General features: G+C 41.9%; 1 protein-coding gene across 1 annotated transcript in view; it reads right to left on the bottom strand.

The window, feature by feature from the left end:
* Window positions 1-13,550, bottom strand: part of LOC118400335 (metabotropic glutamate receptor 2-like) — a 75,951-nt gene extending 62,401 nt beyond the window's left edge. Inside the window, exon 1 of the mRNA XM_035797050.1 lies at window positions 13,152-13,550. The gene's annotated coding sequence lies outside the window, so the exon portion shown is untranslated. The remainder of the gene's footprint in view (window positions 1-13,151) is intronic.
* Between the last annotated feature and the right edge of the window lie 221 nt (window positions 13,551-13,771).

Genomic DNA, 13,771 nt, shown 5'->3' with positions numbered 1-13,771 from the left:
GTCTTGATTATGGAACAAGTTGCAGCTGGTAGGGATCTGCTCTGACTCCAACACACCTGTCTCCAACCACATAATCACACAGAAAGGGAGAGAGAGAGAGTGTACAGGGGTAGCAACTGCAGGTCAGGAAGTGACCGGATGAACACCAGAGGACGTAACAGGAGCAGATGTGACACAAGACAGGCTTGATGCAAGTGAATGTGTGCTAAAAGTTATGTTTCATTGTCATTTATTCAATTGTATTCCATTTCTTGCATTTGATTACATACAGTACACCCACAGTATGTTGCAATTATATCCAATTTTCTTTTTGCATGAATAATTGTAGAGGATGTCTTCATTGATCACACCTTTGATTACAAATTGGATAGATATTATGAAAATTATAGATTCTGCCAGGTAATGTAAGTGTATTGCCCAATGTGTGTTATTTACAGTACTGTAGCATATTACTTTCAACAATTCTAAGAGTGATTTGAAACAGGTATCTTGCATTGTTTGCTATTAGATTGACTGGTAGTGAAAACAAATTGAAGAGATATCATTATTTTGTGTTTGGTGATTAAACCCATGTTGTGATCTCATTTCACAATAAATGTATATTTTGAATCAATGGTTGTGTGGCGAGAGATGTTTACAATCCAAATGAATGCACAATGACAGATTTTGAATGAAAGACTGGCTGCGTTACAAGTGTTACCAGTTTGGAGTGTTGTACTAAGACTTGTGAAAACATACCACTTACTTGTGACAATAGTAACAAGGTGATTTTAAAAAACTGCAAATAGCTCTGTAAGGTCTGTCTGTGAACAACATGAGGAAAACTGCCCATGCACTACCAAATTTCAAAATGACATCTTGTGCCTTATACTAGAATTCAACAGAAGTAAGTTAAATGCCTGATTCATTTCTTTAAAAAAAAATGTTTAAGTATTTATTTAAGTCGGGACCCACTGTCCATATTGACCCCGTTCTGGATCCGGACTGCGGTCCACCTGTTGAGTATGGCTGGGCTAGTGTATAGATTCACTATTTATATTCTCTTGTGTCATGTTACAATATTCATAAGGCCCTTTTCCCATTCCACATATATAGTACTCAATAACATATTCCAAAAAGTTACTAGGGGTCTGTCAAGTCATATTTCAGTATAGTGTAACATAATCATATGTTACACAGCCAGGGTGTGATTAGACTTTTACATGTCACAGAAATGGTTGGTTTTATATATATAGTACTGTATATGGGGCGAGATGTTGATCTTGTTTCTTTGCACAGGTGTAGAACACAGATATAGGGTGTGTGATGTGAGAGAGAACATTGTGTGCTGAGGGTGCTGGCTGGATCCTCCAGAGTGCTTTCTCATGTCTGAGTTCCTAAGCAGCTCCCTAGTGACCTACCAAATCACTCCCCCATGGTGAATTGCTTCCTTTGGAATAGTGTGTGTTTGTCTTCCTCCATGCCTAAGGGGCCATGTGACTGTTCTGGTGTGAAACTCTCAGTCTCTCCCTTTCTACTCTTCCTCTCTCTCTTTTCCCTCTCTCCATCTAGTTTCATGTCTTGCCCATGTCTCTCATTGCAGGGGGATAAGTCTACATGCACGCAGGCACATGCACACACAAACACAACCTGTATAAAAAGGTCTCCATTGAACACTGTAAAAAACGATTTAGCAAAAACAAACAAATACAGTGCCATACACACACACACTCACAAAGAGCTGTTGAAATCTCCCTGTAGCAGTAGCTACAGACGTATTCTCCCCTGATGGATTGAATCTAAACACTGTTTCATTCTACTCCATAAGCTTATTCATATTTTCTGTAGACAATTTTGCATAAATATCATGATCTACATTGACATTGGGAAACTACTGTAGTGGTGGATTTACAACACCACAATGACATTGCGTTTATTTATTCACAGCTTTATTTCCTTTCATTACATTTTTGTCCAACTGAAATCAATGAAAACCAGGACTGCATACAAAAAAACTGAACCAAGCATTGCACACATTCACAGCATAAAACAACAAAGTGAAGCCCTCATGTAAACTGGAACGGAATATAATTTGTCATATCAATATACAGTATATCACTACTAAATTATTATTAACACGTTTCCCCAATTCCACTCAAAGGTGAACTGATTTATCATGTTGAACCATATCCTAATATCCACTGACCCTCCCTTCTGGTCAGTAAGGAACCAGAGACAGATTGCATCCCAAATGGCATAGGATCCCTATGGACCCTGGTCAAAAGTAGTCCACTAGGTAATAGGGTAGCATTTGGGAGGTAACCCCTGTAGAGCATCAGGGTCCTGGGTGTGGAGCAGAGTGAGGACCAGGACCCAGAGTGGACCCAGTAGAGATGGATGGACAGGTTCAGTACACATCATTGCTTTCTATATCAGACAGTAGACATGCCCTCTTTGAAGTCTCGTAGAATGATGCATTGCACTATTTTTGTTCATAAAGCCCTCTTGCATAAACTTCTGCCATGCCTTACTTCAATGTTAACCTATGAGCTACCAGACCCGGGTCTAAGTGATGGCTAACTCTGGAAATCCCTTTGATCTCCGCTGAGTTAAGTAAATCTGCTTTTAGTTTTTTTTAACCTTACTTGTGGAATAATCTCCAAAGCTCTCTAAAATGGGAAGAGTTGGTGCCTCTAAGGCAATTCAGACCTTTTATTTGATTGTGTTTTGCATTTCATGTATTGATGTGAATATTGATGTATAGTGTATATTGATGTGTACACAGGGCTCATCTGTAAAATAGACCTTGGTCTCAGCATGACTCCCTGTGAAAATAAAGGTTCAATGAGAAATGGATGAGTCCAGAGGAGGTGCAGCAGCAGCAGGTCTGTGGTTCCTAGTATCATCTTCTCCTCTGTCCTCTCCAGGGCTTAATTAGCCACACTACAGAGGAAAGGGAGGGAGGGAGCAGTTTATCGGAGCAGGATATTATGCCAGTATCATCTGCCAGTCAAACCAGCTCACTGAGAGAGCACCAGCCATAATTAATCATATCGACAGTTCGGCTTTGTCATGATTTGTTGTGGATTTCTCCATTTTCTCTTGAAGAGTATGTGGAATCTTCAACAAACAACTGCTTCCCATTCTTTGTTTTGAGGGTCTGGGAGATAGATATTGGATTGAAGCACTCTTTCATGTTATCCCTCACTATGGTCATAGGCCATCTCATGATGTATACGGCTCTGTAAGGCACAGGATATTTACTACCCAAATGAAGTACCATTCTCTGAAATGAAAAAGTCTAAAAGTGCAGTGTTTCAATCATTGCTGTAGATCTTCCCTGCTCGCCTGTGTGTGTGTGTGTGTGTGTGTGTGTGTGTGTGTGTGTGTGTGTGTGTGTGTGTGTGTGTGTGTGTGTGTGTGTGTGTGTGTGTGTGTGTGTGTGTGTGTGTGTGTGTGTGTGTGTGTGTGTGTGTGTGTGTGTGTACTTCTGCACTACAAAAATGTCCATTAATTATAATCCACATAATAATTCAGATTTCCTGTTTTTGCAGGATTATTTTCCTCATCTAACAAACTGTATCAGATTAAGATCCTACATCTGTATGGCTCTATTTCACAAGGTATTGCCATTTGCCAGGTATTCTACTCTATATATAATTCACAGATAAATCACCATTATATATTCAATTCACAAAAACACCCTAACCCTCAACGTTCTTTCTGTACTGCAGATAGTTTAGAGGCAAATGCCTGTTTGTTTTTGTGGATGTATGAAGCTAGAAGGGAAACATTGCATTGAATCTTACTGCACCCCTCTGCTGCAGTGTTTTGTGGGCTGACAGGTCTTTTTTCTCCAACGCCAAATGAGAGTGGGGATGTCACGCCTTTGCCTTAGCCCCGGAGAGTCAGCTAAACAAAAATGTACCGTACCCCTGTGCATAACCACTACACGACCGAATATACAGTAGCAACAGGAGACAATTCCCCAAACATAATCAGGCTGTTAAGTACAGTGAGACAGAATGGAGAATTACCAATTGTAGCCCTAAATGAAAAGATGAACATGAAAAATATGTCGAAACGAGTGTACACAAATTCTCATAAAAAAATGTCAACTTCTGGTGTGAGATATGGGAATAACACTTAGCCAGCATGTTAAAACCCTAAAGTACACACCCGTAAGAGAGGAGGGGGACAAAGGTGTTCCTAAACGGTCTCTCTTCTCATCCAATTAAACTCCCAGGAGAGGCCACTATCTCCCAAGCAGGACACAGTGGAACACATTCACACTCTCTCTCCCGAGTGTCGCAGCGGTCTAAGGCACTGCATCTCAGTGCTGGAGGCATCGCTACAGACCTTGGTTTTATTCCAGGCTGTATCACAACCGGCCATGATTGGGAGTCCCATAGGGCGGCGCACTAGGGTTTGGCCGGGGTATGCCGTCATTGTAAAAGACAATTTGAAGGAGGCTTTGTTGCGAAATAGGAAGCCGATTCTAGATTTAATTTTAGATTGGAGATGCTTAATGTCTGGAAGGAGAGTTTACAGTCTAACCAGACACCTAGGTATTTGTAGTTGTCCACATATTCTAAGTCAGAGCTGTCCAGAGTAGTGATCCTTGTCGGGAGTGCGGGTGAGGGCAGCGATCGGTTGAAAAGCATGAATTTAGTTTTACTAGCATTTAAGAACAGTTGGAGGCCACGGAAGGAGTGTTGTATGACATTGAAGCTCATCTGGAGGTTTCTTAACACAGTGTCCAAAGACTGGCCAGAAGTATACAGAATGGTGTCGTTTGCATAGAGGTGGATCAGAGAAGCACCAGCAGCAAGAGCGACATCATTGTTATATACAGAGAAAAGAGTCGGTCCGAGAATTGATCCCTGTGGCACCCCCATAGAGACTGCCAGAGGTCCGGACAACAGGCCCTGAGATTTGACACGCTGAACTCTATCTGAGAAGTAGTTGGTGAACCAACTGATTTGTAGGGGTCCAGATTTTGAAGCTCTTTCAGGGCATCAGCTATCTGGTTTTGGTTGAAGGAGAAGCGGGGGGCTTGAGCAAGTTGCTGTGTGGGGTGCATAGCTGCTGGTCGGGGTAGGGGTAGCCAGGTGGAAAGCATGGCCAGCCGTAGAAAAATGTTTATTAAAATTCTCGATTGTCGTGGATTTATCGGTGGTGACAGTGTTTCCTAGCCTCAGTACAGTGGGCAGCTGTTGTCGGCTATTATTGTTTTTTACAAGGTGGAGGTATGTAAGTGGCCTCAAGACAACTTGATTATTTCAGCTGTGGTTTACCTAATGTGCAGACGTGCATTTTAACAGCCAAACTAGCCAGAACAAGAACAACAAACTCACTTTACATAATGTGGTCTAATGTACAGCACTTAGAGGAGCCACAACAAGCCATGAATACAATACCCTGTAGCACATGGTAAACAGGCTTACAATGATTTCCTCAGCAGGTAGCCTAGTTGTTAGAGCATTGGACTTGTAACCGAAAGGTTGCAAGATCGTAATCCCTGAAGTGACAAGGTAAAAATCTGTCGTTCTGCCCCTGAACAAGGCAGTTAACCCACTGTTCTTAGACCGTCATTGAAAATAAGAATTTGTTCTTAACTGACTTGCCTAGTTAAATAAAGGTAAAATAAAAATAAAATAAAAAGTGTTTTAATTGGGTTAACTGTTAACTTCAAACAGCACCCAGCCTCATTTCATCCCCTAATCTACCATGCCGAAATCTCCACTCTCTTCCATATCTCTTCTGCTTTCCGCTTCACCAGATGGCCCTTTTAATTCAAGTGTGTGGAGCCTACCAGCCTTTACACTTTTCAAACCAGTAGGGGTAAAGGAATAGAACGTTTGGAGGACTGAGGATGGGAAGAGGTGGGGAGGAGGAGGAGGAGGAGGAGGAGGAGGAGGAGGGGAAGGAAGGAAGGAAGGAAGGAGGGCATAGAAGTGGAAATGAGACGGCGAGCCTCACAAGGTGGAGGGTAGGAAGGCAGATAGGCTGGGGAGTTGAGTCACAACCTGCAATCAGAGCACAACTTGTGGCAAAACCCCTTTATGACAAAATGCCATCAGCATCTGTGAGGGTTCATTTTTTCGCAAAATATTTTTTAAAAGCTGAGCAATATTATTTTCCCATTCTCAAACATAATTCGATTTGACTGATGGATTTAACCTAGATGTAGAAAAATATCCCCCAGTTATAAATGAAGAAACATGCTTTATGTCTCTAAATTCTCATTACACACGCTCACAAGACACTAGCAGGTCCACTCCACACTGTTCCAAATGTGTGCCATGCTGTGCCAAGCCTAGTCTGGTAGTAATTAATCTGAGTACAGTGAGTGGAGAAATCACAACTTCCATCCCCCTAATCTGGCCATGGTAGTGCAGGGACAGCAGTGGCAGCCTGACAAATATCTCTCTCAGTTGAAGCCCAAACAAATCCCTAAGGAGATAGATATCACCTATTCAGAACTCACTACAGGTTTTATATCTGTTTTAGATTGAAGGCCACTCCTCTCTCTTTGGCAGACTGTGGATGTTAAACTTGTCCTGAAAAGGTCAGTGCTGAAAAGTTGTATGACAAACAAATGTTTCTCAGGAGAGTTATTTGTTTATTTTTGTCATTAAGTAACACTTCACTTCAACTAGTTCCATGAATCCAGGCCTGGGAGATTGACCGTATCAATGATAACCGCTGAGATCACTGAGGCAAAAAGACAAACCCATGTCGGAAAATGAAGAGCGCTGACCTTTCCAAAATGGTCACTGATACCAAACCAATTAGGGGAAAGATGTTAATTGAAGTTTAAACGATAGCAACCCAGGCAAACTGAGGCTGGCGCTGAATGGCAACTAGTGGGGACAATTAGGGAGATGTCAATCAAATCCTCACTCACTCTCTCACCACCACAGTTAATTTCCTCATCATTGATCTGAAAGTAGGCTGAGAGGTCCAGTCAGTTCATCTATTTAACAGAGAATGGGTTTGGATTTGGTCAGGTGTGTCTCCGCTCAGCTCGCCCCTTACAGTAACTCCGTCCCTGACACGCTCTCTGCACCTGTGTGAGGGAGGGAATCCCCTAGGACAGTTCCATAGATCCACCCCTTCCCATGGGGCTGATTCCACCTCACTGTGTACTTCCTAATTTAAGATTCCTTGACTGTCTATGTTCTTTGTGTGTTTGTGAGCTCATTATAGGCAGAGCTGTGATTATCCCAGGCAGGGTGATGGATGCATGGTGTTTGTGTTTCAGGGGCTGCATGAGGTTTTCTTTGGGTCTTTCCATCACACACACCATTAGTGACAAGAGAGAAACAAGAGTGTGGGCTTCCCTGATCCTGAACTGAGACATGCTTTCATTCTGTCTCAACATATAACACTCTCAAACACACATCTCTCACATGTGCACAAATACACACACACACCTGTAAAAAAAACACAGACACATACATCCCCAACACAAATTATGTCTGCGCAGCAGAGAACATTAACATATTCTCACAATATAAACCAATATTACTTTCAGTGAGACAGATGTATGGCTGAACAGACAAACACACATTGTCCCTGGTCCTACATAGCTACCTCGGCGGTCTTGACTGTCTCCCGGGCCTCTCTATTAATCTTGTCCAGGGACACACACACCATCTGCTGTATGCTACCCTAGCCACATTATTATGGAAGAGCAAAAGTGCCTGGAAGCATAACTGGAAACCATGTCGCAGGAGATGTTCAGGCACTTATTTAATCAGCAAGGGATTTTTTATCAACTAAAGATTTAGTTTAGTAGGAGTTCAGAGAATTCAAAACTAATTTGTCAAACAATATGAAAGCTCATACATCAAAAATGGATTCAAGTATAGATTGTGTGTGTGCATGTGTGTGTGTGTGTGCATATGTGTGTGAATTAAAAAGAGATCAGAAAGAGGCCATAAGGAGGTGTAAGTAATTAAGCTGTCCTGTTTGATAGGACTGCAACCATTCATCATCCTGCAGCTTAATCACAGACGACGGCCAACTAATAAAACTGATAAGAGATCTGGGTGGCACCGCGATACCTTATCAGACATTTGGGTTTAATTAGTTACTTTGGTTTCCCTCTCTATAGCAGCTCATGGGATGAAACAGGGCAGATCTACCTGCAAAGGAACCCTTGTGCATTCGTATTGAAGTTGATTGGATTCCATAAATGATTTTCCATATAGTACAGCCATACATTAGACCAGGCCTGGGCAAAGGTCCGTGGCCCGCGACCTGATTCAATACGGCCCAAGGAATCATGCTCAGATCACATAAATAATTTGCGATAGTAAAGTTTTGAAAAATGTATTTGTTATTCAATTTAAAAGCCCAATGAATTCTCGTGTAATGATTGTGGGACATTTATTTTGAAGGCACGTATAAATAACAACTGGACACTGGGTGTGTGCTCAGCCCCCTCCTATATTCCCTGTTCACCCATGACTGAGTGGCCAAACACGCCTCCAACTCAATCAAGTTTGCAGATGACACAACAGTAGTAGGCTTGATTACCAACGATGATGAGACAGCCTACAGGGAGGAGGTGAGGGCTCTGGGAGTGTGGTGCCTGGAAAACAACTCACTCAACATCAACAAAAGAAAGAAGATGATTGTGGACTTTAGGAAACACCAGAGGGAGCACCCCCCTATCCACTTCAACGGGACCGCAGTGGAGAAGGTGGAAAGCTTCAAGTTCTTTGGCGTACACATCACTGACAAACTGAAATGGTCCACCCACACAGACAGTGTGGTGAAGGCGCAACAGTGCCTCTTCAACCTCAGGAGGCTGAAGAAATTTGGCCTGGCCCTTAAAACCGTTAAGGACATGTACAGTTGAAGTCGTAAGTTTACATACACCTTAGCCAAATACATTTAAACTTGTTTTTTCCCCTGACATTTAATCCTAGTAGAAATTACCTGTTATGTCAGGTAAAATCACCACTTTATTTTAAGAATGTGAAATGTCAGAATAAAAGTAGAGAGAATGATTTATTTCAGCTTTTGTTTCTTTCATCACATTCCCAGTGGATCAGAAGTTTACATACACTCAATTAGGCCCCAAAACATCACTGCTCTAGAGGAGATCTGCATGGAGGAATGGGCCAAAATACCAACAACAGTGTGTGAAAACCTTGTGAAGACTTACAGAAAACGTTTGACCTCTGTCATTGCCAACAAAGGGTATATAACAAAGTATTGAGATACATTTTTGTTATTGACCAAATACTTATTTTCCACCATAATTTGCAAATAAATTCATAAAAAATTCTACAATGTGATTTTCTGGATTTGTTTTTCTAATTTTCTCTGTCATAGTTGAAGTGCACCTATGATGAAAATTACAGGCCTCTCTCATCTTTTTAAGTGGGAGAACTTGCACAATTGGTGGCTGACTAAATACTTTTTTGCCCCACTGTATGTATATAGTGTTCATTCCTACTTAGATTTGTGTGTATTGGGTATATGTTGCGTAATTTGTTAGATATATTACTGCACTTTCGGAGCAAGCATTTCGCTACACCCGCAATAACATCTGCTAATCCCGTGTATGTGACCAATAAAATTTGATATGTACTGTCCAACAAAATTGCTAAACATAGCAAGCCATTCACTGAGGGCGAATTCATTAAAGAATGTTTATTTGACTCTGCAGCAATACTTTGCCTGGACAAGAAAGAGCTGTTTGAAAATGTTTCCCTGTAAAGACGAACAGTGACATGGTGTGTTGAGGACATCACCGAGAATATGGAACAACAGTTGAACGACAAGGAAAGGATTTCACCTATTTCTCCTTGGTCCTGGATGAGAGCAGTGATGCAGGTGACACAGTGCAGTTGTTGATATTCTTACAAGGCATAACCCCAGACTTTGAAATTACAGAGGAGCTTGCTTCAGTGCAGTCAATGAAGAGCACAACCACCATATTTATTGGAGGAGGTTAATAAGTGTGTGGCAAAGCTGGGACTGAGTTTTGAAAAGTTCTCCAGTGTGACTACAGATGGGTGCCCAAACTTGACAGGAAAAAACATTGGCCTTTTGAAAAGGATACAAGATCAAGTAGCTGAGCTGAACCCAAATCAGAAAATGATTTTTCTGAATTGCATTATTCATCAGGAAGTGCTCTGTCAATGTGTTCTGAAAATGAGCCATGTTGTAGATAGTCAATAAAGTGGTAAAATTCATAAGTGCAAAATCTTTAAACCACAGGCAGTTTGTCTCACTGTTGCAAGAGACAGAGTCGGGTCATGCAGATCTCTCCTACCACACAAACATGAGATGGCCGAGTTTGGGGAAGGTGCTTCAAAGGGTGTGGGACCTGAAGTCAGAGAATGCTGAGTTATTGCAAATGAAAGGAAAAGATGTGGATTTCCTGGACATCATGGCCCTCATGAATGAACTGAATTCCAAACTACAAAAGAAGGGCCAGATGAAGGCTTTGACAATATTTTACAAGGGAAAATTACTCCACCTGACCTGACCAAGTAAAAACCAACACTCACCCACCTTCCGACACTTCTACTGTGTTCCCTATCAGATGACCAGTGGGAGAAGTATACATCACTGCTGCGTGCTTTGAACAGTGAGTTCTCGTTGTTTTGAGGATTTCAAAGTGTTGGAAAATTACATGCTGTTGGTTTCCTCTCCTTTCACCTTCAATGTGGATAATGCTCTCACTGAACTGAAACTTGAGCGTATCGATCTTCGGTCTGATGCAGTGATTGGAGAACTATTCAAAACAATGTCACTGACAAGGTTCTATGCATATCTCGATGAACAAAACTTTACAAAGATTAGGAGTCATGCTTAGAAGATGATTGCACTGTTTAGGTCAACCTACGTGTATGTGAACAGACATTTTTAGTGATGAAATATAACAAGTCAATGCACAGATCATCTCTTACTGACTCTCACCTCTCAGAAATCCTGAGCATAGTGACGTCAGAAACTATACCGGATTTCACTGCACTAGTCAATACCCATCAGAGACTTCACTCCTCACACTGATTGAGTAGTTTAAATGTAATGTTGAGCTCCCCCTCCTTCTTGTGTTTTTGTGCATACCCTTTAACAAGAGTTCTGTCCGTGGTGCTGAATGCACAGTGTACTTTTCCCTCCGTGTAGTTCATTGAATGTTTAATAATGAAAATACCTACCAAAAGGAGAACATGGATGTGGTTTGTTTCTGTGCATGTGAAAAAAGAAAAATAAGTAGCATATCTGGGCGTGACTTACAGTAGATATGTCAACACAACAATACACGTGATGTATCATCCTATAATATGACTCTGGCCCGCGATGGCAAAATGATATTCTAATGTGGCCCTCCATGGAAAATAATTGCCCAGGCCTGCATTAGACTATGCTCAATGCATCTGGTGAATGGTGGTGACATACTGTAGGCCTACTTCAAGGTGCTGTGGCTACAGAAAAAGTGTCCTTATCATTATAATATGTCCTTTGTGAGAGAAATACTTACAGTATTTCAATACAGTCAATGACATCTGACCTGTGGTCTATGGGGCTTTAGTCTAAAATCATATTTGAAAACGATAGGCAAATCTTATGGGCATTCATATATTTTATACATTCTTAAAAAAGAAAATCTGTCAGGGCTTTGTGAGTATGTGTTGAGGTGGAGGAGTCAGAGGAGAACAGGCTTGTTTGGGCACCTGGGAGCCAGTGGTCCATAGACCTGCAGGTTAATCCTGGTCTACAGGTGAGCTCCTTCTCCACACACTAATGAGTAGCAATCTAGGTGCCTCCATGGCCTGGCGGCCCAGTGGTGGGGATGCTTGTGTTCTTGGCAGATAACAAGGATTTTAACACGCTTGGTGCTCAGCAATAACACTGCTCCTCCACGCTCTGAGACACTCTGATACGCAGTGCTACATCGACTCCCAGCTCCCGACACACCCAGGGGGATTGGCAGGGTTTCATCCCCATGATGTCGTGCAACGCTGTGAAGCGCTCCCCGGGAGTCACTACCCACTCTGCACCGCGCTGATACAGGTGAGGTGGATTCCATTAAGACTAAAGAGATAGGTGCACCGAGTGTCTTGCCTCATTCTCCTCCTCCACCTCGTTCCTGATTGTGCACAGAGTTCCAGATGCAAGGAGAAGAGCCTGTTCCTCTTAAGCCTCTCTGCTGGCTGGGTCTGAGAACACAAGCGTCCCCACCACTGCCATAGGCACACCATTCATTGCTTTACAAGACAATTTGCTCCAAGAAAAACACCAACATGCAATGCCACTGTGATAAGGCTTCTCCCCCTTTTACCGGTTCCCACAGTCCTGAAAAATCAGTATATGACCTGGGAATCTATAATGTGGTGTGTATAGGTTCACTTGTGAGCCAAGGGTTTGTCCACCTCTTGGACATATTATGTTATTAACTAAATCCCTGTTCATACCTGGTGCTAACACGCATCCTGTGTCCGGATTGTGTCCACATTCTGATAGGGCCAACATTTTCAGACAGCTGCACACCACATTTACCACACGATTAACCACATGTTAATGCAAGGTGTAACCTGGACTCTCTGAACATGCACAAATCACCACTGGAGTCAGAATCTATGTAGATGTGCAAACTAAAGGAAGGTGTGTGGATGTTGTAGGCGACTCAATAATGGAAACATAAATTGACCAACTCTATGATCTATTGAAAACTGCAACTTGATTTTGAAAGTCTCAATATATGACAATAACATACAGGTTGAATAATTGACAATACAGTAAAACATATGATGATGAGGAGACCCTTCTGAAAAACACTTATTGATTTGTGTCTACTAAATTTGCTGGAAGATATACAAATGTAAAGATGATTAGAATAGTGGCATGATCTAATTTGTTTACTATGGCAAGCAAGTAACCCTATTCTATAGTCATCACATTCACACACATTTTCCCCCCCCACCTGTCAATCAAATTCTGTAACAACAATTTGACAAATTATGAGAAATGTGTCAAAAAAAAGTAGGAATAGAATGGGAGTCTCTCTTTAATATCTATAACAAAGCTTTGTTCCATTGCTATAGACTTACAAAGAAAGCATGGTCGTAATCGTGCATACAACGTGCATGCTGCTGTTGCTGGGACCAAATGTAGGCTACACAAAAACCAAAAGCTCTTACCTGTCCAATGAATCTCTCTTCTGAACGAATCCAAATCCGACAGGTTACGCAGATTAGGTCAGGCACTTCATATCCTTGGTGATACTTTCAATAAATATCGTGTTATTGTGCCGAATAAACAATTCCTGGATACTGATGGTGGAGGAAGGAAGGACAAGGGATGAGAGTGAATGAAGTTTTCGCGCCTCGCAGCTGCGGCGCGCATGAGTAACTGTCCTCGGTGCTGAAAAACACTCGGAGGAGCGCGCGGATTCCTTGAGATTCTATCCCCTGGTTAAAAAGTCTACCCACCTTTTTACACACCTCTGGTACAAATTTAACATTATACTCACTCGAGTCCCTTCAGATTACTAACTGCGCGTCCACACCTCATAACTCAGCTGTGCAACAAATCTTATTTGATAACAAATGAGTCAAGTGTTATCAATGAGCCTGGTAGAAAGGATGAGTCGAGGAATGAAACATATCTGATCCCGGGTGCATGATATTTTAAGGAGCCAACTCATTATTGTTTCACCATGCATAGTTTTACATTTTTAAAACGGTCACACGAGTCCATAGGCTATCATGTGAACTGAACTGTCATATTGACAGCCACAACAGAATTCAACAGACCCGAA

The sequence above is a fragment of the Oncorhynchus keta genome, chromosome 21, assembly GCF_023373465.1.
Source record: "Oncorhynchus keta strain PuntledgeMale-10-30-2019 chromosome 21, Oket_V2, whole genome shotgun sequence".
Classification (NCBI taxonomy): domain Eukaryota; kingdom Metazoa; phylum Chordata; class Actinopteri; order Salmoniformes; family Salmonidae; genus Oncorhynchus; species Oncorhynchus keta.
Note: the sequence above shows the minus strand (reverse complement) of the source record. Positions and strands in the feature narration are given on the sequence as shown.